The sequence below is a fragment of the Lutra lutra genome, chromosome 14 (genome assembly GCF_902655055.1).
Source record: "Lutra lutra chromosome 14, mLutLut1.2, whole genome shotgun sequence".
NCBI lineage: Eukaryota > Metazoa > Chordata > Mammalia > Carnivora > Mustelidae > Lutra > Lutra lutra.
The window spans coordinates 37826273-37851831 of NC_062291.1; the positions used below are offsets into that span (position 1 = coordinate 37826273).

General features: G+C 37.8%; 1 protein-coding gene across 4 annotated transcripts in view; it reads left to right on the top strand.

The window, feature by feature from the left end:
• LRMDA (leucine rich melanocyte differentiation associated) overlaps positions 1–25559 on the top strand; it is a 1078273-nt gene that overhangs the window by 861605 nt on the left and 191109 nt on the right. The window lies entirely within an intron of this gene.

Below are 25559 nucleotides of genomic sequence, written 5' to 3' on the forward strand. Positions count from 1 at the left end.
ATTGCTGTTGAAAAGACCCAGCAACAGATATCTCAATTTTACTGAGAAATGCACCTATAAATTTGATGCTCTGGTTGCTTGATCAACGCTAAGGACCTGAGAGTGAAAAAAGGCAAGTCAGCATCATGAAATGATAGGTAGGTCTTTGGGCCTGTGGTCATGTGGACATCACTAAAGAGAGAGCCAAAGAAGTTCATTTAGGTTGAATTATTATAGGACTGATCCATGTAGGGAAGAGACGACACTGATCTTTTTAGCTTGGCATGAACCATATGATAGCAAGTGGGGAAAACCCAATTTTTAGGCACCCAGAATGAAACTGCTTAATGCCACCTTACTTTTTTTTTTTTTTAAAGATGTATATATTTATTTTAGAGAGAGAAAGAAAAAGTGCACATGAGTGGGGAGAGGGGCAGAGGGAGAAAATCTTCGACTGAATTCAGAACCCAATGCAGGCTCCATCTCACGATCCATGAGATAAGACCTGAGTTGAAACCAAGAGTTGGACGTTCAACTAACTGAGCCACCTGGGTGCCCCATTACCACCTTGTTTTTTATATTAAAGTTAGAGAAATTATTCTAAATTTTTGATCGTATAAGTCACCAAACTATTTGACTATCATTTATCAATACCTTTATGAAAAGTGCTTACAAATGCTTATCCAGAGAGGCTCTTTCACATTGTGAAGGCAAATTACATCAGTTTTTGCCCAAGTGAAATCCTCCATTGCCTGAAATGTGGTCTAAAAAAATCTTAAGTGGAAGTTCTGTTTGCAAATAATTTTTTGATTCATCCAGTTCCCAATCTCTTTTTATTCCGCACCAACAACTACATAAACCAGTGGGCAGTAGTTCATGTGCAAATTGCTATTTTTCTATACATGCCATTTTCCCTTTACTTGTCCTTTTATGTTACTTCCAATGTTGAGTATGATAGACCCAAGATTCATGTCTTAAGGACTGTAGATTCAAATGCAAAGGAGATCTGGGCCCAGAATAATTATCAGGAAATGGGTGACTCTTGTTTTTCCATCCCTAATTTACAGTTAACCCATGCATTGTAGGGAGAATAATACACAATACTTTTTGACTTCTTGTATGAATTTTTTTCCATATTGATTTGTCCCCTTCCTGAGGTGCTTCTAATACGTGTTTCTATCTCCTTAGTGCAATTTTTTATATTCTGCTTTGTGTGAAAGAGGTCAAGTATATGTAGGTCTTGAACTCATCATAAGTGAAAGCTCCCTAAAGGGAGTAAAGAGTCTCATCTTTCTTCTCTTGCACATCACCGACTCCTGTGCGTCCTTCAGGCATCAGCCTAACTATCACAGCTGTAAGGGAAACTTTTCCGATCCCACCCCACACATTTATATTAGGTCAGTGTTCATTTTTCAGGCTTTATTTTCCAGTGTCTTCCTGGACAGGCTGTAAGCTATTGGAGACAATGGAAGATAGTGTATCTGTTTGCTCACCACTATACCTGCAATGCCTGGCACAGGGCCTCCTACTCTTTAGGAGCTCAAGAAATATTTGTTCAGTAAAGGATGAATGGTAGAAGCCCAGGGAAAAGTCAGTAATTTAGATGCCTCTGTAAGATAATTTAATTGTGTCTGAGAAAGGAGACTTTCTCCTTTGGGACATCTTCCTTTGGGATTGAGTGATAGGGGAAGGAAAGGCCAGCCCTGTGGACCTCAGACCTCAACCCTGTTGCTTTCATAAACCCCAATCACCACGGTTGGGCCCATATGTATTGATTCATTGTCCGACGGCATTTAGCCACATTGTATAACTTCCAAGTAGATAATAATTTTGATGTCATAATGTCATAATTTTTAAACTCTAGTGTTTTGATGGTAGGAAAGAAATAGGATTAATTGAAGCAACTAAGGGTATTATTTTACTTGTAACAGCTCTCAAAGAAAGGGCTGGACTCTGCCATAAGGTGCAGGCAGTGGTATAGATGTGGTTTTAGAATGGAGCACCTAAAATCTCTCTGAGCATTTTGCTCTAGGTCTAAACTGTCTTTGAAGTCTACTGGGGCCATGGGGCTGTGTCAGGAATCTCAGTTATTACCTAGTGGTGGTCTGCTTACTATATCCTCTGGGTATCCACATTAGAAGGAGCATTGGAGTGTTTGTTGGAGAAATGTTTCTTTAAATATGTTATGTGCACAGAACATATACCTGCATATCAGGTATTGCCACTCTTTATCTGGTACCTATTAGAAATGGGATTTGCATTTAAGTAAACCACAGCATCTTTTGGGGAGAACATTTCTATTTAGTGAGTTGACCATATCATTCTCAAGACAACCATATAAAGGAGGGAGGATAGGTATTACTATTTCCATTTAACAGAGGAAAGCACCAAGAATTGCTGGGGGAGACTTAGTCACTCAGTGACAGAGGCAAGATAAAAAACAAACACACAGATTTCTGTGTCCTTGATTCCCAGACCATCCCTGACATTTGTCCTTGACACAGGTCATATGAAGCAAATGCAGGACTGACTGTGGCATTGTGCTAGATGGAAGAAGGAAGTACAGGCAGAGAAATGGCCTGGAAATGTCCACTGCCCGGGGTGAATTTCTACAGCCTTTGCTAAGATTGCAGTGAAGTATAGCGACCTTACCTCTTCTGTCAAAAGAATTGTCTGTTACTCTCTTTCTCTCCCTTATTTTAAATTACAAATCTATAAATTCAAGAACAGAGACCATTTGAAAAACCAAAACGGAAGATACTATCACATCAGTCTGAATTCAGATAGGGAAAATAGAAGACCCACTATGGATTCACATGATGAGGGGGTTTAATGTAAGGAATGAGCAAGAGGCTGGTCCAGTCAGGGAGGACCCCACCCAGAATCCAAATCTTGTAAGGAGGCTGGTGATTCTCAAGAGCTTGCTGAAGTTTCTGCATGTCTCAGAAACACCTGGGCACCTCCTACTGATGTTTTCCATCTGCAGCAGCCATGTAGGAGTGATTCTTAAGAAGTCCGCTTGGACACCGCTTCAAATGTTAGATCTACCCAGGCATTGCCTTGTTCCTCTTTCTCTCTGGATTTCTAAGTCATACTCCAGGGTCTCTCTTTGCCTCATTCTAACCTAGAACCACATGCCAAGGGAAGTCTCAGAAATGCAGTTTCTAGTTCCTCCTCTGAGAGTTCTAGTTCTAGTTCTCCTCTGAAAACCTTAGAAGAGGGTGGTGGTGATGCCAGGTAATAACAGGCAGTGACCTGACTTTGCGAGTAGTGATCACACAGAGGGATCCCATTCCAGTGCATTTGTGTGCACATTTTACAAAGTAATTGCAAGCCTAGTGAATGTCCCTGAATTACTATTTTTTTTCTCTGATGCTTATACAGTCCTGAGGGTATGCCATCCTTACCTGGTCTTATTAAACATCAGACTTTAGATGTATGAAAGAAAGAAGGAAGGAAGTTGAAAGGAAATCTATGGAAACTTGCTTGGAGATTGTAGCCATCCTCCTTCCACCTATCCTTGGCAGCCTTACCATTATTTTTGGTACACTTGTTAGGTGCTCATCCCCTTCTCCAGCCAGGGCTTGGTCTATTTGTGTTTGAAATTGATTGCTGGGACTGTCATAGAATGATTTACATAGCAACTCATCATAATTAGTTATCGTTTGCAGTTTCCTTAATGTGAGTTGCATTTTATGCTTAGGAATTGATTTTTCTGTATATCTCCATGAAGCAGCTCAATGTGTGCCATCCAAACAAGAAGAAAAAGAAGGGAAGAAAAACTGCAGGCATTTTTTATTTTTATTTTTTAGACAGTTTTAGCATGAGATATCATAAAATACATTTTCACAGAAGCCATAAATACAGAGTGTTTTGGCTTCAACTATTTAAATAAGCCAAACTGAAATGAAGAAGAGGAAAATTAATGGATGTATGTGAAGAAGACATGGCAATGTAGGCAAAGATGTTTGGGATGGGGAGATGTTGCCCAGAAAAACCATATGCCAATGAGCAGAATACTTTCGGGAGGGCTCAAGATGGGGCTGCTAGATAACCAGACTGCTCATCACAATTTGTTTTAGGCTTAGATGATTTGGAGGCAATCTGTCTCTTTCAGACAACTTAATTTTTTTTTTTAATAGTCGTACCATCTTGCCATGTCAACCCATAGGGAAAATAGAAGGCTTACTATGTATATCACATGTTGAAAGCTAAGTAGGTTTGATCATTATAAGCAAAATCTACACAGAATAATAGCATAGACTCAATAAAAATAGATACAGTTGTTTAGGCTATCTTATTAGTTTAGCATCAAGGTGTCTTTCCGCCTATTGTTCTTTGTTCTCACTGACCATTGAAAAAGACGATATAAGCAATCTGATGGCTATGGTGACTTTGCCAAGGATGTCCCACCTACGATCAGGCTCTATGACTAAAGCAACCTGCTTATTTCTTGCTTTCTGTCTTCCAAAATATTTTGATTATCTTTTCAAAGGAGCTAACTCTCAGATGATTCCTCAGAAAGCATCACTGAGTCATTGAAGGTTCACAGAAGTATGGCGGATCCAACTTTTCTCCATAGAAAGTGTATTAAAATCTGTGGAAGAGAGAGGGAGGGAGAAGAAATAAGAAAAAAAAAATCACTTTAGCAATCGGCTAGGATGGCCTCCTCGCTGCTGACAGGGACATCTTTCTTCTTCAGGTCCTGCTAGATAAGTGCATGGCCTCAGCTCCCCTCTTTCAGATTCCGTGCCGTGGCTGCCTAGGGAAGGAGTGTGTTGGTTCCTTGTGCAGAGCTATTATTAGCACTTTCTAATTATGTAAAATGCTTCCTCTGATGACATTTCAACAGAACCCATTACTTTAGTTTTCTTTCCTTCATAATGCTTTTATGGGCTTATAATCTTGGTGGAATTCTCAGATGCTGAGAGATGCTAAAGTTTCCTCTATTTAATCGAGGTGACTAGTGATTTGACAGTAGTGGTTGACAGGTTTATTTTATCTGCGTGGCAGTGGGAGTCTATTTTCAGTGTGTGCGCTCTGTTCCAAAGTAAAAGGACTTTACTAAGTGCTGAATAAATTGTACTTTCCTTTGATTCTAGACCTTGCTGAAATGGTTTAAAAACTCTAGTCTGGGTCATCAAATTCATCTCTCTGCTGCTTTGCAGGGTCAATAGCTTCACTCTGTACCGAGTGGGGCTGGGTGGATTGGAATGGAGGGTCGTGTAGATTAAAACTTCCGCATATATATAGATAGATGTGCATGTGTGCGCTCGCTGTCTGGGAAGGTGGCAGTGATGGAAGAGTAAGCCAAGTGGAATCTGAAGATGGATGAATCTGTTAGACTATTACCAAGACTGGCATGGACTTCAGCCAGGAACTTTAAGCAGCCTCCTTTAAGCGTTTGAAATCCATAGGGGTCCATTTCCTATCTTTTTTTCTCCAAGGATGATTTTTCATTTGCAGTCTCCATGATTGCTTTATTTCTACTCTTTGGGCAGAATTGTTGTGTGCTCAAAGATACAGAGGAGCTACGAATTTGGCTCTTCTGTTTCAGAAGCAAAGCAAAGAGGGAAAAATGGAATCATGTCTCAGACTCCCAACAGGAGCAAACTTTACTTCTGCAAGATAAGCGATAACCCTTCTCCTAAAAGACAGTCCAAATAAAAAATGGAGGTGAAAACATGTCCCTCTCTCTTAAAATGTGGAGAGTCTGGGACGGACAGGAATGAAGATTCTAAATGTCCTGAACTTTCAGAGTCATGGGCTGTTTCTTATCCCTTCTGTTGCAAGTGAAGAATTGAGGCGTGGCCGAATATGACTTTTGCAGTGACAAATATTGCTCTGAGCACCTTCATTTTAGGAGTCCTCCAGCATCCACTGCCTTTAGAATCCACTGTGTACAAAGTACTTGTTAGGGTTTGCCTTTAGAATCTACTGTGTACAAAGTACTTATTAGGGTTTATGGAATAGTCAGCAAGAGAGAGCACGGTATCTGTCTTCTAAGAATTTATGGTTTGATTGAGGACATACCAAAATGGAACAATGCCAACCAAACTAGATATCATATATTATATAAGGGAGAGTTGCCTTACTTGGTAAAAGCTGTAAGTTCTGTAAATGTTTGGAAAAGATAGGAATCAGTAAAGATTAGTATAGTCAGGCATGCATGGTTGTTTGGAGGATGTTGGCCTTGAGCTTTAAAGGATAAGCAAGTCATGAGTGCATGGAGGGCAGAAGAGGGCATCCCTACCTCCACTCCACTCACCAAAAAAGGGAATGGGTAAAGAAGCAGCACAAGGGTAAGAAGAGATAGAAGTGAATGGAAGAAGGGACCCAGTTTTGAAAAAGTAAAAAATGGGTTTACTTGTGTTGGCTGGATCCATATTATGGCAGGCCTTGAATAGGCAGGAACATCTAGATTTGATTTAAAGCTGTGCTATGGGATTATTATTTGCAAGCAGTAGGAGGGGAGAATTGGAAAGAAAAGAGTCTGGAATCGAGGAGGCCACTGTGGGATCACATTGAAGTTTTAGAAGCTTTGGATTTCTTGATACCAGACTATGTGGCTGCAGACTGTACTGCCTCCAAAGAGCAGGTTTCTAGCAAAGGTAATTTAGGAAACAACTTGGTAACAGATGGGGAAGACAGCTGGGTCCAGGACACTGCCAGTGGAGCAGGGGTGAGGGCAACGTAAAGGGAACCTTATGGCCACTATGGAATCGTTGTTCAAGGTTGCTGATGGTTTGGTCACAGGGTATATCTGGCTCAGGCATCAGAGTAAATGGACAGTTAGTGCATTTCCATTTCCATCCCCACCTTACTCAAAGTATTTTTTGATGTTGGCTTTTGAAACCAAAACTGAGAGCCCAGCATCAGTTAGGATAATGTTGAAATAATCTAGCATTGATGATGAAGACCTGGGGTGTCTGGCTGGCTGGCTGAGGGAACAAAGAAGAGTAGGATTATGAGAAACATTTTGTAGCAAATGCAATAGACTGACGTAGGGACTGATTATGTTTGGAGATGCTATGAGAGAACAGAAGGCTGAGAGGAAGCTGGCATGGTGATGGGAAGCTGTGGTCTCTGCCTGTAGGTGCTCTCCTGCTTCCCCCGTGCAGTGCGGGATGCTCGCCTATTACTCATGCATAAGCTCTAATCTGACCTGTTAAGTGGGAGGCTGCTGGGATTAATGTAGTGGGGCTCATAGCAACAGGAACAAACAGACAATAAGAAGGCAGGGCAGCCACAAAAATTTGTTCTCATTCCGATCTTTGGCTCAAGATGAGCTACATTCTTTCAGAAAAACGAGTAAGTGCCCAGTGTATTTTATTCCCAAATCTTGGGTTTCTGGAAGGAGAACTATTAGAAGCCAATGGTTTTGGTCTAGATGGGTCTGCTGAGAATGCTTTGCCCAGCGTTCACCTCCCCATCCCAGTTCTAATTCATTTGTTTCCCTGTATCTTAGAGAAGACTTTACCCCTGCCCCAGGTTTTTTTCCTCATGTAGAGATATTACAACCTTTTTGGAACAAATAAACAAACATCTGGAATCATGTGGTACATTTAATTAAAAAGTTTGCATTTGGCCAGAAATGGTAAAATCATGAAAAATGGCCTGTCGGTGAGCACAAGAAGGCCAAACAATGACGTTGTTGGCTGCAAACGGATTGAAATTGAGTGAGGTGAACACCTGCTCAGTTCAGCAGGCTGTCCTCCAGCTTACCCCTCCCAGCCATGAATATTTACAGCTCTGGTTCTTTATCCATTCTAATGAAATTTTTGGTTGGGGCTGGTTGGGGGAGAGGGCTGTTACTTTTCCAATAACCTCAGATTTGATGGGATACATGTACTTTATAAAGGGTGCAATATTGGACTTTTTGACTCTTCACTTCCCTTAATCAGAATTCCATATGCTTCAGGTCACTGTGGGGGCCTGTTTCTGTTTCTTCAATCAGTCAGCCAGCACCCTCCCCCCTTTTTTTTCGAGAGGAACCCTGCACTGGGGATTGGGTTGTAGGAGATGCAAAAGAAGCCCTGGGCTCTTGCCTTCAGGAATCCTATAATCTAACTCTGGAAATAAGGCCTAACACACAGAAAGCAGAAGTCAAGCTACAAGGGTACAGAGGAGGGAAATTTGGTGAGGGAAGAACAAAGTGTTGGGAGGTAGCCTTGGGGAAAGGTGAGAACTAAGTTGAAAGCAAATAGGTTGGAATGAGAAAGCTATGTTGATCATATCACTTGGGAGTGGCCATCCCTAAGTTCTTTCTGCTCAGGCATATAGAAAGGTCGCCTTTTATAAACCTACAAAACAAGAGAGAGAAGTGTATCCTTGATACAGAAACGCAGTTTCAAAACAGGTCCTCCATCCCCTCTGTCTCCACTCACATATTTCCACCCATTTATTGCTCCTAAGGACGTTGAATACAAAAAAGCCTAAAGACATCCCTGGAATGAAACCATTTGTAGAGGTGACACACCTGGAGGAACTCTCCCTGGGTGGTTTCAAGGTGTGAAAGAGACCTTGGAGGGAGACCAAGTAGAGTTCTTGTTTAATTTCTGGCCATAGTCCAGAGGAGCAGTGTGTGAGATATAATCTTTAAGCAGGGGTTAGAGATGACAATTTGAAGTTTCTGATTAGCTTCTTCTCTGTGAAGCATGTGCATGGTAAAGCAAAATAGAAATTTGTTTGCATATGAAGAGAAGAGTATTGAAACTATCTGGCTTTACAGAGTATAGTGCTCTGATATGTCTTGCCCTTGAGAATTTATACCCAGGATGAAGTTATTCTAAGATGAAAAGTTTTCTTTTTGTCAGGAATCAATGGAAATAGCCAGAGGGTTGAACATACAGTGGGCGCCATCCAGGTTGGATCTGAGGAAGGGATGAGTATTGTTGAAGTTGAGTGTCAGTTGGCGAAGGAGATTGGGAAATCATCATTACCCAAGGGCTTTTACTGAAGGATACACTCATCTGTCTTTGTGAGTGGAACAGTGTAGCCTGAAGGAAGTAAAGTGAAGCAGCAACTTTCAAATCCAATCAGGATTTGAAACCCAGACCCAGGGTTTTTTTAGATTTATGTTCGTTTAGCTTTTTCATAAAATAAAACCAGGGTTTCACCTTGACCCCACCAGACTTGTGCAAGCACAGAAAGATACAAGGCTTTGCTGGAAAAACACTCCACTGTTGTCTGAGGCATTCTTAGTCCTCCACTCTTTATTATTCTTGTGCATCTGTTTCTTTAAATACTCTCTGCAGAAGCATTAGCATGAAAATAAAAGAGTACAGCAACTTGGAATTTTCCATTTGTAGCTTCCTTAGTCTGTGGGGTCAAAGTTCTATCCTCAGGGATGCTAATGCAAACTCTGTGTGCAGTTCCAGGGCAAATGTTTCCCAACTAAAAGACAAGAGGGGGTGGGGAGCCAGGAAAATAATGTAATTCTAATTCCTAAACACAGACTGCCTAGAGATTCCAATTTAAATTGCTGCTCCCCTACTCTTATTCCCACCCTCCCCCAAAGACAAAAACTTTCCTGTGTTGTGAGGACAGACATCTGTGTAAGAGCAATGAAAACAGTCTTCTCTCTTGTGGATTAGCTCTTTATTCCTTTATTTATCTTGCTCTACTTCATCAATTTCTTCACAATCAGGAATAGTCAAAAGGATAACATGCAGTCCCTTTCTTTGTTTTTGATTAAAGAAATCCGTATAACCATCCTCACCCCCCAATTTTCTTCTTCCTCTTCTCAAGAGAAAAGCGTTTCTTGTTGTGTCTTATTTCTCTTTTTTTCATCTGCTCCTTTGAAATTTTTCTAGAACTTCATACAACTTACAAGTAACCAAAGTCTCCTGGAGGCCAGGTTAGGGAGGGTAGTAAATGGTGGCATATCTGGAAGATCATAAAGCATAACGAGAACAACAACAACAACAACAACAACAACAGTACAAAGAACATGTCCTAAAGCCTCCTTTTCCTCTTAAGAATCCATAGAAATTTATTAATTCAAGAGCTACCCACTGAACACAAACTATGTACCAAGCACTGCTCTGAGCATAGGTGTAGAGTGATGCATAAAGCAGACAAAAATCTTTGCCTTCAAAGAGCTTACATTCTGCTGAAAAAGAATCAAGATAAAAATAAGAGCAGCATAGAGTGTGATAGAGATAAATACTAAGAATAAATACTGTGATGAAAACGAAAGCAGGCAAAAGAGATGAAGGAGTGTGTGTTGGTAATTTGAGACTTGATAGCCAGAGCGATCACCCCTGAGAAAGTAGCATTGGAGTGTCAGCATAGCTGGGGTAAGGAATCTAGCAGAGGAGGAATGTGGTGGGGGGAGCATAGATGAAGTCAGGACTTTAGCATCTTATAGGCCATTTACTGTCCCTTAAGCAGGAAGCCATTTTTTAAGGCATTCACTGAAATGATAGAAATGATACATTCTACTTTCTCTAGGGGAAAGAAAAAAACAAACAAACCAATAATTAACTGGAAAAGAAGATCAGAACCTATGCAGATTCTCTGCAAGAGAGATAAAAGGGTAAGATTAAAGAGATTCATCACAGCTTTGATGCCAGAGAGTTAAAAAATATAGGACAAGCTTCAGGACTTCGCTAAGTGCAGGGAACTACTGGCGGGCTTGAGAGCAGCCAACATGTTAGACCTCCATAGTGAGAGTCACATGGGTCAACCCATCTGTATGCCTGTCCCCATCCCTGGCAAAAATCACTCAGCCGAGCTATCTCCAAGCCAGAGGAAACAAGGATTGTCAACTGGGTGTGTAAAGTAAGGTGGCAAGAGTTGGTAGAAATGTAATAGGCATAATAAATATGGATGAACTAAATTAAAAGAACACTCTCAGACTTGCTAAAAAAGAAAATGTAAAATAAAATACTTTTTAAAGAAACGAATAAAGTAAAATAACATAGGAGTTTGAAAAAAAAAATTACAGGGATTAGAGAAGAACACAAAACTAGATGCTAGAAACAAAACCCAGTAATAAGAATGTTAATTTCAGACAAAGTAAGATTCAAGATGGTGATTGAAATGATGAAGAGGGATATTTTGTATAATTAAGAAGATAAACTAGGAAGCTGTAAAATTCATGAAACGTAATACATCTAGCAACATGGCTTTGAAATACATAAAGAAAAACTTCTAGAAATACTTGACAAAGTCACAATCCCAGATGAAAACTTTAGCATATTTTCCATAGAAAATGACAGCTAACAGAACAGAAATTTCACAACATCGATGTTTTATTAAATAGAAAACAGAATGAACATTCTTTTATGAACATTCTTTTATGGATCATTCACAAAAACTATCCACCAAATTGAGTCCAAGTATAATTTGCCCAGGTCAGATTAATTGATCATAACTCAGTAAAATTAGAAATCAGCTTCAAAAGGAAGACCTTCTGGAAGGGCTGGGGCAGGGTAAAGGAAAGAATAAGACTTCCAGAATTAGAAAGAAATGAAACTTTTAGTTTTATGAGGAAATATAAACATAAATTACTCTTTAAAAGGAAGTGGAAGTGACAGCACCATAGTATATTAAAAACTGTGGGTTGTAGCCCAAAATGTAATGAAAAGATTTTGTTCCCTTGAAAATATAAAAATGCAAAAAGAAATTTTAAAAAATCTTTTTAAATGGGCTGAGTTTCCAGAAATTTTAATTAAGCAACAACAAACCCAATGCCATATGAAATGACTGAATTAAACTAAAATTTAATAAAATAGGAACAATATATAATACACTTTATCAATAGTACCAACAGATAGTTTATTTTTTCAAAGATGAACCTAGCAAATCTAAAGAAAAACTAGAGATGAATATCTAACGTTAGGAATAAGAAGAATAAAAACTCTGTTTTTATCAATAAAATTTGAAAATCTAAAACAGGCAATTTTAAGGCAATTATAATTACCAATATTGTCTCAGGGAGGAATACAAATCTAAATAGAGAAAAAGACTAGAGAAGAAACTGAAAAAAATCATCATATATCCCTCAAAGAGGAGAAACTTTCTAAATTTATTCTAGAAAATGAAAAACAATGAACATTTCTCTTTTCATCTAACTAGGATTCCATTAGTGACATAAATAAGATAATGAACACACATTAAAATGAAACTATAGGTCATTATCTTTTACAAATGTGGTTAAAGTATCCTCCATGAGAAACTAACAATAAGATTTAGTAATATAGTAATAAAAAATACCATCTTGTGCCCCATTAGGATTTATCTCAAAATTGAAAGATTGGTTTACTATTAGAATTTATCAGTAAACTTGTCATATGGACATATTAAAAAGAAAAAGGGATTATATACAATCCCTTTTTCTTTTTAATTGGTCATATGACATAGATACACAAAAATTTCATATTAACAGATACACAAAAGAAAAAAACTTGTGACATTTAATAACTACTTCTACCCACATCTCTTAGCAAATAAGAAATAAGAACATGGAAAGTTCTCTAACTTGATTAAAATATATCTTCCAAAAACATACAGCAACCTGCATAGACAAGAACAAAGGATTAAAAATATTCCGATTACAGTCCTTGAATAAGCAAGGAAAGACTAGTCCGCATTCCCTTGGAGATGCTAGCCTAAACAATAAGATGTACAACAATAACAACAAAAACCAAAAGGAGCAATAAAGACTGTAGTACACAGAACATTATTTGCAGTCATTATTAGGATTTACATCAAGGATTAGCAAACATTTTCTATGAAGGGTCAAATATGATGTTTTTTAGCCTTTGAGAGACAGAAGATACCTGTTACAACCACTTAGCTCTACGCATGTGAAATATAAAATGACAGAACTGAGACCCATCATACTTGTATCAGAACAAAATGTAAATGTGCTTAATTTACCTGTTTAAAATACCTTCAGGTTGACTCATAAGGAAAATCCAGTTCTCTGTGTTATATAAGAGAAAAAGAAACAATTTGACTCAGAGAAGTTGAAACAAAAGCCTAGAAGAGGGATTACAGCAGGGGTTACGGTCTAAATATCACAAGGTAGAATTTAAGCAAAAGAGCATCAAATGAGACAAGGAAGTCATATAGTGGCACAGGACAGTGGTTTAAGTTCAAAGATTCTGTAGGTCAGGAATTCTGAGAGAGGACAGTGGGAACGACTTATCTCTGCTCTTTAATATCTGAGGCCTCAGTAGAAGACTTGAGGTCTAGGAACTAAAATCACCTGAGAATTCACATAATGCTAAGCTTGGTGGTTGATATTGGTTATCAGCTGGGGGCCTCAATTCCTCTCCATGTGGGGTCCATGTGGTCTTCCTTTAAATGCAAGTTTGGGCTTTCTCATAGCGTAATGGTGGAGTTCAAAGGCCAAAAATTTCCCAAGAGTGAGTAAGAGCCAGACAGAAGCCATATTGTCTTTTATGACCTGTATCTCAGAATTCATGTAGCATTACTTTAACTGTCTACTGTTCATCAAGGTGGTCACCAAAGTCCTACTCAGGTTTAAGGGAAGGAAAAATGGGTTCTGCCTCTTGATGGTTCTAGAAGAGCATGTGAGACTAGAAATACTGCTCTGATCATTTTTGGCGAATATAGTCTTCCATAATAATATACTGAGTTATAAATTTTAATGAATTTTAGGAAGTAGAGGGAAATATAAAAACTCTCAGGTCACTGGGTGATGAAACTAAAAGTTGATAACAAAAGCAGACTGCAAAAAGCCCTTCTGCTCAGAAACTTTGTAATACTCTTAAATCTCAAGTCAAAGATAACATACAAGCTCAAATTGTAGAATAGCTGGAGAAATATGATAATGAAGTCATTACCGGTCAGAAGCTATGATATAGATCTAAGGCCATTCTGAGAAGAAAACTGTATGTATATTTAAGTACATATATTAAAAGCAAAAGAATGCAAAAGATAAATGAAGCATCTGACTCAGAAAACACTCAGCTAAGTAAACCAAAGGAAAGCAGAGGGATTAATTATTAAAGCTAAAAACAGATATAAATAAATTATAAAACAAAAGTATAATAAATAATTGAAGAGCTGATTTTTTAAAAAACAAAATCAAGGAAAATTAAAGAAAATACAAATACTCAAAATATAAAATGAGAAGTCACAGAAGAGAAAATTAAAAGAATCGTAAGAAGTAACTTTGTTGAATTTTGTGCAAGTGTCTAAAAGTCTAGATCAAGTGGATAATATTTTAAGAAAATGAATTCTCTAAACTGACTCCAGAAGAGATAGAAAGTTGAAATATTGATTTCCATAGGCAAATAAAGTACATAAAGACTCTCACAACCCTGCACCAAACTGAAGTCCAGGTGGTTTTACATGAACGTTTTACCAAACCTTAGAATAAAAGGTGATTTTGTCAAGAAGATGATTCTGTTAAATGTTTAACAACTGGGTCTATGCTGCTGCTGCTGATGATGATGATAATGATGAGGAGGATAATAATAAAAAATAAAAATGCCTTGATCTATAGTGTTTGCCACAGTTCTGTGGCATCAGTATTTCTACCACGACTGATTCCAAGGTATCTACGTGATATCACTCATTGTGGTGTTGGGAAGAGATGTGCACAGTTGACTCTTGTGAGTTGGTGTAAGCTGCATACCACAGGGTTGATTCCAAAGCTATTTAAACTTTTTGAGAGCATAGATAAGGAAGTACTTCTAAATTCTTTTTATGAAGTGCATAAAGTATTTATGGAGAAATTGACAAGGATTACAGAGAAAATAACTACAATATTCATCTCAGCTATGAATATAGGTACAAAAGTCCTAAATAAAGTAATTCTAAATAATATCCAGCGGCATAAACAGCACAGTAAAACATCATGGCCAACTGAGATTTATTCCAAGTATGCAATGAAATTTCAATATTTAAATATCCATTTATTCAATCTTTTTAATAGATCTAAAGATGAAAGCCATAATTCCATAGATGCAGAGCTTTGCCAAATTCAATAATGATTCTTGGTAAAAAGCATATAAAGATAGATGTATATGTCCTTAATGTGATAAAACACATCCATCTCAGGCAAGCCAATGTCAAACTTAATGGGCAAACATAATAAGTGTTTTTATTAATGTAAGGACAAGATAAGTTATCTGTTACTATCACTATTATTTAATGTTTTACTGGAAATACTAACCAATGTAATTAGACAGGAGAAAGAAACAACAGAAATGAAAACAGAAAGCATATGGCCAAACTGTCATGCTTACAGATGATTTGATTTGACAATTGGAAACTCCAGAGAGCCAACTAAAAGACTTAACAAGAGAATTCAGTGATGAAGTAAAACAAAAGTTAATGTACAATTAGTAAAACAAAAACCAGTTGGATTAAAAAAAACCCAAAAAACGAAAAACAAAAAAAACAAAAAACAACCACTTGGAGAGTATTTTGAATAAAAGATACCATTTGAAGAAGCAACATAAAAGAAAATAAGTTGGGAATACTATAATCATATATTAACAAAAACATATAATATCTTCATGAAGAACACTTTAAAACCCTCTAGGAGGACACAGAAGAAGGCTTGAAGTTATGGACAGACCTACCATATTACAGGAAAACTCAAGACCATAGATATGTCAATGTGTTTTGTTTTTATTGTTGTTCTTATTAAAATATAAATTCTTATGAAACTATAAAACTATCAAAGATTTTTTTTTCTTTTTAAACTGGAAAAACTGAATCTGAAGTTTAGATGAAAAAGTAAGCAAAAGTAATATGTGGGATGATTCTAAAAAAGAATTATGATGAGGGGGAAAATTAGCTCTATGGGATATCAAATACATTCTAAAGCCTCAATAATTAAAGCAATGTGGTACTTGTGCACAGATTGCTAAACGGAGTGATGGAATAGAATAGGAAATTGAGAATTCAGTGTCATGTGGGATTTAGTACATGATAAAGAGGTATCTCAGACTGCCAGAGAAGAGATGGGCTATTCAATATATTGTTCTTGGGGCAAATGTGTAGCTATTTAGAAAAAAAAAATTAGATCCATATCTCATACCTTATACCAGGGCACATTACAAATGGATTAACATTTTAAATGGAAATGAAGAAGAAACCATAAAAGTGCTTAAAGAAAACCAAGAACTCAGTTTGAAAGCTATAATTTTAAAAAAGAAAAATTAAAAACATAAAACATTAAAAATTTTAACCTATTAAAAACCTATTGATTTTATTTTTTTAAAGAACATTTTACATGGAGAGGGAAAGATTTTAAGCAAAGTCAAAAGACAGTGAACTTAATATTTGGAAATTATATAACAGGCAATGATAGATTATATATATTCCTGATATATGAAATGTTCATAGAAATCAGTAATAAAATGATTAACAGCCTAGTGTAAAAACAGAGCAACAATTGTACTCCTAGAAATGATTGCATATGTAAAATGACATATATACGATAGTATTTATTATAGAGTAGATGTGCTAGCTAATCACTTAAAATTGCAATAGAGCTACCAGTTGAGAAACATTAAATTATGGTACATCCAATCTGTAGAATACTGTGTAACTCTGTCAAAAGAATTAGGGAGCTCCTATATACTTAATATGTGAGTCTATGCAGTATATATCATTAAGGGAATACCACGAGGTACAAAACAATAGATATTGCATATTATTATTTACGCATGACAGGGAACAATAAGAATCCATGTTTAAAAAAAACTCTGAAAGATGGATGATAGTGACTATCTATGGATGGGGTAAACCAGGCACATGGGGAAGACTAAGGTGGAAGAAATACTGTTCACTGTGCTCTTACATATATATTTTTTTAAATACTTAACCATGATTTAAAATAAATTGGATTTTTTAAAGGCTGAAATAAAATTCATATAGCTTATAGCGTCAGTTACACGTGTCCAAAGGGTAGTATACAGAAGGATGTTCATTGCAATGTTTTTCTTGCAATGAAAAAGAAATGCGAAAACAAATTATATGCCTATCAGGAAAGGAATGATTAAAATATGGTAAATCATGATATTGAGTGCTGTATAGGAGTTTTTAAAAAGTTAAGGTAAATTTTTAAAAAAAGGTAAATAAGATTTTAACACAGAATGTCTTCAGGACATATTTTTGAACAAAAAAAAAATTTGAATCTAAAACATTTGTGCACTGTGATAGAATTTATGTATTCAAAAGCTCAAAGTCTCTCATACATGCACATACACAGCAACACACACATACGTGTATAAAGGCATAGAAACAATTATTAAAGTTTGGACACAAAACTCCTACAACAGTTACTTTCGGAGGAATACCCAGATTGGAGTGGTGAAAGGTAGAAGAGGGTCAAAAAAACTAGTTTTTTCAGTCTCTGAATTTTTATTAAAATACGTTAATATTTCACTTAAGTAATAGATTAGTAAGAATAATAAAAGATCCAAAGAGGGCAGGAGCATTGGGTGATTTGCAAGCATTGTGGAGACTTTGAAACTTTGTTTTCCCAAGGACTGTGCTAAAGATACAGTTTCTTTGACAGTGTTCCTTTGCTTCTTCAGATTTAAATAATTCAGTGTTGAGAATCCACAGCAGAATTTCTATACTCTGTTGCAGGATGGGATATTTATAGGAATCAAATATCCTGGTAAATAAAGATACAGAGAAAAAAGTAAAGAGATACCTGCATATATTGCATGGCTCACTGATTTACTAAAAATGGGAAGGAAGACATTAGCATTAATAATAGCTGCTATTTATTGAGTGATTTCTTTAGAGCCAGTACTGTGCTGGTATTTTACATATGTTCGTGGTCTCATTTCATCTTGGAAATACCTCCTGAAGCTGGATATTATCCCCATTTTATATATGAGGAAATTGAAGCTTAGTGAGAAATTATGTAGTTTACTGAAGGTCCCAGGGCTAATAAGTGTCCTTTGTGAGGCTCAAAACCAGGTCTAATGCTGAGGTCTGTGTTCTTCCCTCCGTTCTGTGCCCCCCCCCCCAATAACATACACTTCACAATAGAACTACACTGAATGAATTTTAATTTTTCTTGATGATCCAAGAAAGCACTTCTAGCTTTTTCAGTATTTCAGGAATCCCGTTAAGAGCATCAATGATCAGAGCCCTAGTGAAGCATGAAAATGATGGTTAATTGGAGCTATCCAGTTGAAAGAAAGCAGACTAACAGTGCATTTACAGAATTTAGTGCTTTTATTATAGATAAATAAAGGTATAGCGAAGTCACTAGTGTGATTTTTGCATAAGCCCTTTGTTATTAATTGATCTGCATATTCTGAAGGCCTTTATTCCCTATATACTGATTTCAAATGGTCAGTCATTATCAGCACCTAAATCAGACTTTGTATTTCTGTTTGTAGACCTATAGACTATAGATATTGTTCAGATACATGGATGTAGTTTTCCCCCCGTTGGAATCTCATAGCAAAAGATCTGGTCTCTGTAACCTGAATTAACACAAGCAGAGTTTAGGTTTATTGCACCAATGGCTTCATAGACAACCCCTTTGGTTATAGATTATAAATGTCATTTAGAGAAAGCACAAGATGGCTCCTGAGTGTCTAGTAAACTTCAACAACCACCTGAGAGATACCTCCGTGTGACTGCATAAAATGGAAATAAAGAATGGCAAATAACCCATTGACTATGCACTTTCTCACCCGCTGAGAGCAAAACGCAATCCAATGCAATTTTAGTACTTACATGCCTCTGGGGAAAATAGACCCCTAAAAATCACTGAGTGCAGCCCTGGAAAAATTTCTTAAATTTGTGCTATGCTTGGTGTTATAAAACCCAAGGAAGCTTAGGCTTTCTCCTTGAGTAAAATGGACTGGTAATTTTGTTTTGTTATATTATCCACCATAATGATAATGGGTCACATGCAATTTAGGAAAAAATTAAGTCTAATAAGAAAAATCTCTAATAAATACTAACAGCATCTTATTGGTATTGTCATTGGTCTAACCTTTCTATTAACATTTGTTTTTCTACATATTAAATGATCTGTAATATGTTGAAAATGAAGAAGATAGTAAAAATTTTTAAAAAACCACATTCTTATATACATTGTATAAATGTTTACTTGCCTTTTCCCTTAGGCAGGTGCTAGGTGGTATGGTACAAGGAAGCAGTACTAAGTTATAACAGGAGATTCTTATTTTTTATATGCTAAGCAAGTGAAGTTGCTCAGTGTGGGGGATAGATCCTATCACTAACCAGGAATACTACCAATTTAATGAAAAACAGAGACTGAAGATCAGAATTCAGCCCTAAATAAAGGATGCAATTTCCTCTCAAATCAGACTTACTCTGTGCCATTGAAGGAATATGGAGAAACTTAGGGAAGCTCTGGTATCCAAGCAAAGGTGGTATGTGTGTGTGGTGGGGGTGTGGGCAAGGGGGTCCTATCCATCATGGGAAATGTGGTAGAGTGGGATAGGACTAAGGGAAGTATTCAGGAAGCTTTGATTAGATATGTGCTTCTCAAGCCTACAAACGAATCTCCCCGGGGGGCATCCATCCCATAAAGATGCTTGAGCACCTACCTCTAGGGCTTCCTGATGCAGTGGGCCTGGGGTGACACTCTGGCCTCTTTTATTTTTCATGAGCTCTTCTGGTGATTCTTCCATGTACAACAATGCGAAGGACATTGAGTTAAATGATATAGAAAAGGAAGCTCTTTTCCCAAGTCTTCTCTGCCCTCCTCTTTAAAAATGTACAGTTGAAGCGGAGATAACAGACAGAAACTCAAACAGATAAATGCCATAAATTGTTCCAAGTGCTGTGAAACCTGGGGCCACCAAGGACTGGGTCCCTGGGTGAAGGGTTGCCAAAGTCAGTGTAAGGCTTGAACAAAGGGCCAGCCATGGGTGTAGAGAAGGGAACCTCACAGGAATGGTTTGGAGAAGATTGAATACTTGGATGGTATTCACTAATTAGTTGTAAATGGTGAATAGGAGGCAAGAGCAGGAGGTGACTGTCAGGTTTTTAGCCTGAATAACTGTAGAAGGTAAAGCCATTTTAGGGGAATGACATTTGGGGAGGAACAGATTTGAGGTGACATGTTGAATGTGAGGTTCTTTGCATGCAAGTAGAGATGCTCTAAGTCATGGGTCAGTAAACTTTTACTGTAAAGTATCCGATAGTAAGTATTTTAGGCTCTGCAGACCAGGTGGTCCTCATTGTGACTATAAAACTCTGTCATTGTAGTGTGAAAATATTCTTAGGTAATACATAAGCAAATAAGCATGGCTGAGTTCCATTAAGAAGCTATTTACAAAAGCAGGTGGTGGGGCCAGATTTGTCCTATGGGCTCTAGCTTGCCAGTCCTGCTATAAGTATGATAACAGAGAAATAGACATATTCATTCATTCATTCTTATATGTCCACATACATGGTCTCTTTCTTTTTTAAAAAAGATTTATTTATTTTATGGAGAGAGTGTGTGCTAATGGGTGGAGATGCAGAGGGAGAGAATCTCAAGTAGACTGTGCTGAGCACCGAGCCTGATGTGGGGCTTGATCTCATGACACATGAGACCATGACCTGATCTGAAACCAAGAGTTAGACACTTAACCAACTGAGCCACCTAGCTGCCCCATACAAACATGGTATCTTTCTGTGTAGCCATAAAAACATATCTACTCTATATAAATACTGCCTTTCATGCTTATTTTGGACAAGTAATTTCAAACTACCTAAAACTTGCTCAATGATGAGCTATAAAAAATTAAATGTGGAAATGTAAATTAAAACCACTAGATACATTTTGTACTTACTGGTTCAGCAAAATTTACAAATCTGGCAGTACCAAGTGCTGACAAAGCTGTAGAGCAACAGAAACTCGTGAGCTGTTCTGGGGGAAGTATGAATTAGCATATCTACTGTGGAGCAAAATTTGTTATTATCTGTTGGATTGGAATATATGCAAACCCTAAAATTTAGTAATTCTCTTCCTAGGACACTAACCCAGGACAAACTACTGAACATGTTCAAATCAATATGAACTAGATTAACACCATTACCTATAATAGCAAAACAAAAGAAGACAAAAGAGAAAAACTGGAAACAATGCAGATACTTTATTAAATAAAGTTGAATAACATTCAACATGGATCAGTCCATAAAATAGGGGAGAAAGAAACTCACTGAATGAGATCTATACAAAGTTCAAAAATGCCAATTAAAACAGTATTTTAAAAGGGTCCTTTCATAGGTGGCCAAATGAGGGAGAAAACCAAAACTCAAAAGTTCAAGGTTGCATTTACCACTGAGGAGAACAACTGAAGAGGTCTGTTTATTTATAAGCTTGGTGATTGGTACACAGATATTTTTAAAACTTTGTTCTCAATGATTTACGTGTGATGTCTATCCCTTTGTAATGAAACAAGCATTGCATAATCATGAAAAGCAAGACAAAGCCAAAATCATAGTTATTTTTAAATTTAATGTAATTTAATTTAATATTTTCAAGATATACTTAAGATTATTCTCCTCTAAAAATAAATGTTAATTTTTACAGACTGCTTATCTGACTCAGGATTTTTGCTAGTCAGGTCCCCTTTCCCAGTGATTCCCTTCTGGCTTGCAGTGTTTCACCTGAGCAGAAGACAGTGGGGACTAGGGACAGCATAGAGGAGGGAGGAGGGTCTGGAGCCAGGCTGACATAGCTGGTATAGGGTCATTTGAGTTCCCCAATTTAAGGAGAACAAGCATTATCTTTGGCATAGGACAGAATGTGGTGAACTTCCTCTCTGTCACTCAGCAAATGATTCCCCTGCTGTCTTTGTATATCCCTGTCATCTGGGCTTACAGGGACACTGTGTTGTGGTTTTGTGGTGGAGAAGCTATTGCTACCTAATTTTTAATTTCTTGAAACTCACTTTGTAGTGTCATGATTACACGGCTTAGAAGAAGATAAACTCTGTGTCCATTCCAAGTATAAATGGGCACTTGAGATGAAACCACCTAGTTAATTTCCCCTTGTTGCTGGAGTAGAATCTGAATCCAAACCACAGCACAACCTAGCCCCTAAATCTCTATTAAAAACCACCTCGGGTAGTCTGGCAACACTTTATTTAAAGTCAGCAGAGAATTATAAAGTCTAAAGTGAAAAATGGTACAACAAGAAAGAATCATAAAAAAATACTAGATCAGTTAAATGTAGTCAAAGGCAATTTAGTGTGTTCTGGCACCAGTCCTTATTGATGCAAAGAATGTGATGTGTCAGGGGTCAGCAAGAGCATGTAGCAAAAGCGGAATGAAAGCTGCAGCTCCAGGCTTGGTGCTGGGACAGGCACAGGAGGCTGTGAAGGATGCCTCACCCTCTCACATTTGCACCAGGAATTTCAGGGAGAATATTCTAATTCTCTCAGTCTAGACATCTTTTTTTTTTTAATGTAGTATATTTTAAAAATTAGAATGTTTTCTTTCGTGGAGTTAATCTAACCTAGGGGCTGTGTAAATTGGGTCAGACCAGGAATGTAGGTATCCCTTACCAGTACTTCTTAGTATCCTTGTCTCTTTGGAGTCACTGCACTGATCTGCTTTTTCATATCTACATTACAAGCTGTCATAGTTTCTGTTCATCTTCTCCAGCTGCTCTAATTAGTACTAGCTAATCCGATTAATACTAACTATAGCTATGATTATTACAACCACTATGTTCTAGGCACTGTGCTATCCTGCATATACATTATCTCACCAGTTCTCACAAAAGCCTTGTAAGATAGGTCTTAGCAACATACTGATTTTTACAGATGACTACAACTAAGGCTCAGAGATTCAGAACTCATTTGAGGTTACACACTGAGTAGCAGAAACAGGACTCACCAAGCCTGACCCCTAAGTGGGTGCTATGCTGGAAGGGTTGCTTCTCTAATCTCATCAGCAGTTGCAGGTGGGGACCAATACCTCTAGAGAGCATAGTTGTAATATAGGGCTTTATAGGATAGCATGAAGAGCTTAAGTCAGAGTCAGCCTCTGTTTGAATCCTGGCTTTGCCACTTCCTGGCTTTGTGATCTTGGGTGAGTTACTTGGATATTCTATCTCTGTAAATTGTATATAATAGTAACACCTTAGTAGCATTGTTTTAAGGATCATGTGAGTTGATATAAGGGAAGTGTTTTAGAGAGTTTGTGGCTCATGGTAAATACTATATACATGTTATTGTTGATCCTGCTTCTATTATCTGTTATAGTAACTGTTGTTACTATTATTGCTTTTGATGTACATTTATATCTTCTGGAGGCAGGATGCCTTCACTGACAAAAGTGGTTGTGGATGCAGGCATAAAACAGAGCTAAGGGAGGCTAGTGACAGGCCTATGGGTTGTATGTTCTCAGCCAAGCCTCTCAGTACCCTTCCAATCCTACTATGCGTGGGGCCATATCTACTTTGGGTATATCCATTTGTCACAAATGAAACAGGTTTAGAAGGTCAGATGAAGAAACCAGATTCCTTGGGTGCTTCCACATACAAAATGAGGTTCTGGGGTAACTGTCTTCCTTTCCAATCTACAAATTCACCTCCAGGAGAGGGCGGGAGGGGGCGGAATTTGGAGACTCTCTTAGGTTCTAGTAGGTCTTATCAGAGTCTTGGTTGTAGATTCAGGAGGAATGATTGGTTTAATGTAAATGCTTGAGAGGGTCTGAAAGAGATTAGAGAAACCTATTCCAGAGGATAAAGGCAGGACAGGAGGGAACCATTAATCTCATGGACATTCAATTCCCTAAGAACTTTTTTTTTGGGAATGACCAGAAACAAGCCAGGCCATATGTTGTCCATTTGCAATCCTCTGAGCTGAACTTTTGTTTTTTCTTCGACAGATCGAGGCCAATGCCATTGCCTCTTTAAAGATGGTTCTTAAACTTGAAAAGGAACGGAAAGGTTGAGACGTACATGCAGAGTCAACACAGATGATTTGATGAAAGTAGTCCTGTCAAACACCAGGGCTCTCCCAGTTGTCAGAAATTGTCCGATGACATGTTCGAAACTTCCCAGACTGACTTGCATTTTAGTAAATATGACCAATCAGGGAAGACATAGTTATACTGTGGAGAGTTCTGAGATGTGGAGAGAACAAGTTAATTGTTCAGCCTCAACTGAGACCTTTCACTCAAGTCATTAATCACAGTGCACAGCCTACACTGCTCTCCGGATCCAGATGAAGGCTCATTCCAGGTGCTGGCCATTTGCGTTTCCCTCCAACTGGGCTGATTTATGAACCCAGAGATGTTTTCTGGTTTTTCCAAATTCTTTCCCATTACTTTGTAATAAAGGGGACATGTGATTTCTGGTTTTTTGCAGATCCTCAGTTTTAACATCCCTAATACCAAAGATTTTTTCAATTAGTTTGTGGCCTGCTTTCTGTGATCTGGAGGGTAGAAATGCTGTTCTGTGTTTTGAGTATCAAAGTTAAGACTCTCTTATTTCTTTCCCCTTTGGCTGGAGTTGACGACGCAAAAGTGCTTCATGAGTCTCTGTGCCCACATTCAACATCTCAATGCAAGTGGAGGCTTAGGAAACCTCAGTGACAACAGCTCACTGCAGGTGTTAGTTATCCCCATCCCAGCCCAATGCAGCTGGTTCTGGGTACAATATCAGGAGGCCTTCCACATTGGGGCCAGGTCTCTGGTGACATTGTAAGCCAATATCGAAGACTTCAAAAGAGAATGTGAGTGTCAGAGAAGGACATTTGTAGTACTGAGGCTGAACTGGGTGCTGCTGAGTGTTACCTGTTTGAAAGGTAAGCCTGATCTGAGCTGATAAGGAGCCATGGATCCCTTGGGAGTTTTTCCAAGCGGCAGAAATGTGTTACGGAAAAGTAATTGGAAATTGATATTTGACATGTCTCTTGGTTACTTTTTATTCCTGATAACACCAAAGGGTTTGTCCAGGAGTCACTAGTGACTAATACGTGAAATCCTGCAATCCATTGCTGAAATGCAATCTCTTCTTTGTTGAAAGTAAGCAGCTGCTTTCTGATCCTCTGCTTCCTAACTAGCACTTCAAGTATAGAGACCCATGGGCTTAATTTGGGTGAAATGAGTGGTGAATACAGCCTTTTGATAATTCCCTGAAACAAAGTCATCGCTGGCAATGGAATGCAGTCCTTAAAATGCAACTCAATTTAACAGGTACTTGTTCAGAGCCTGCTCTGGGCTCTATATTGTGTTGTGTGCTGTGGGACATACAAAATAAATATCAAACATGGCCTTTGCCCTTGAAAAACTTCTAGGCTCTTAGGAAGGATGATGTGTTTATGAAACACATTTTACATGGCAAGATAAGATATCATGTATGTGTCAGAGTGAGTGGAACCTGGAATAAGTATAACAGGGAGTCAGAAAAAAGAGAGTAAGGTAGACTGGAGCTGTCAGGGAAGCTTTATGGATGAGGTGGGACAAAGACACCAATATCTCAAACCCAGAACTATACCTTAAAGAAATTGCAAGGACCACAGTATCACATTACTTAAAGATTACGGAGCCCCCTTTAGGTGAAAGTAGATTTGTTCAATATGAGAATGGATTAATTTCATTCAATAAATATTTATTGAGTACATCTATGTGCCAACAACTGT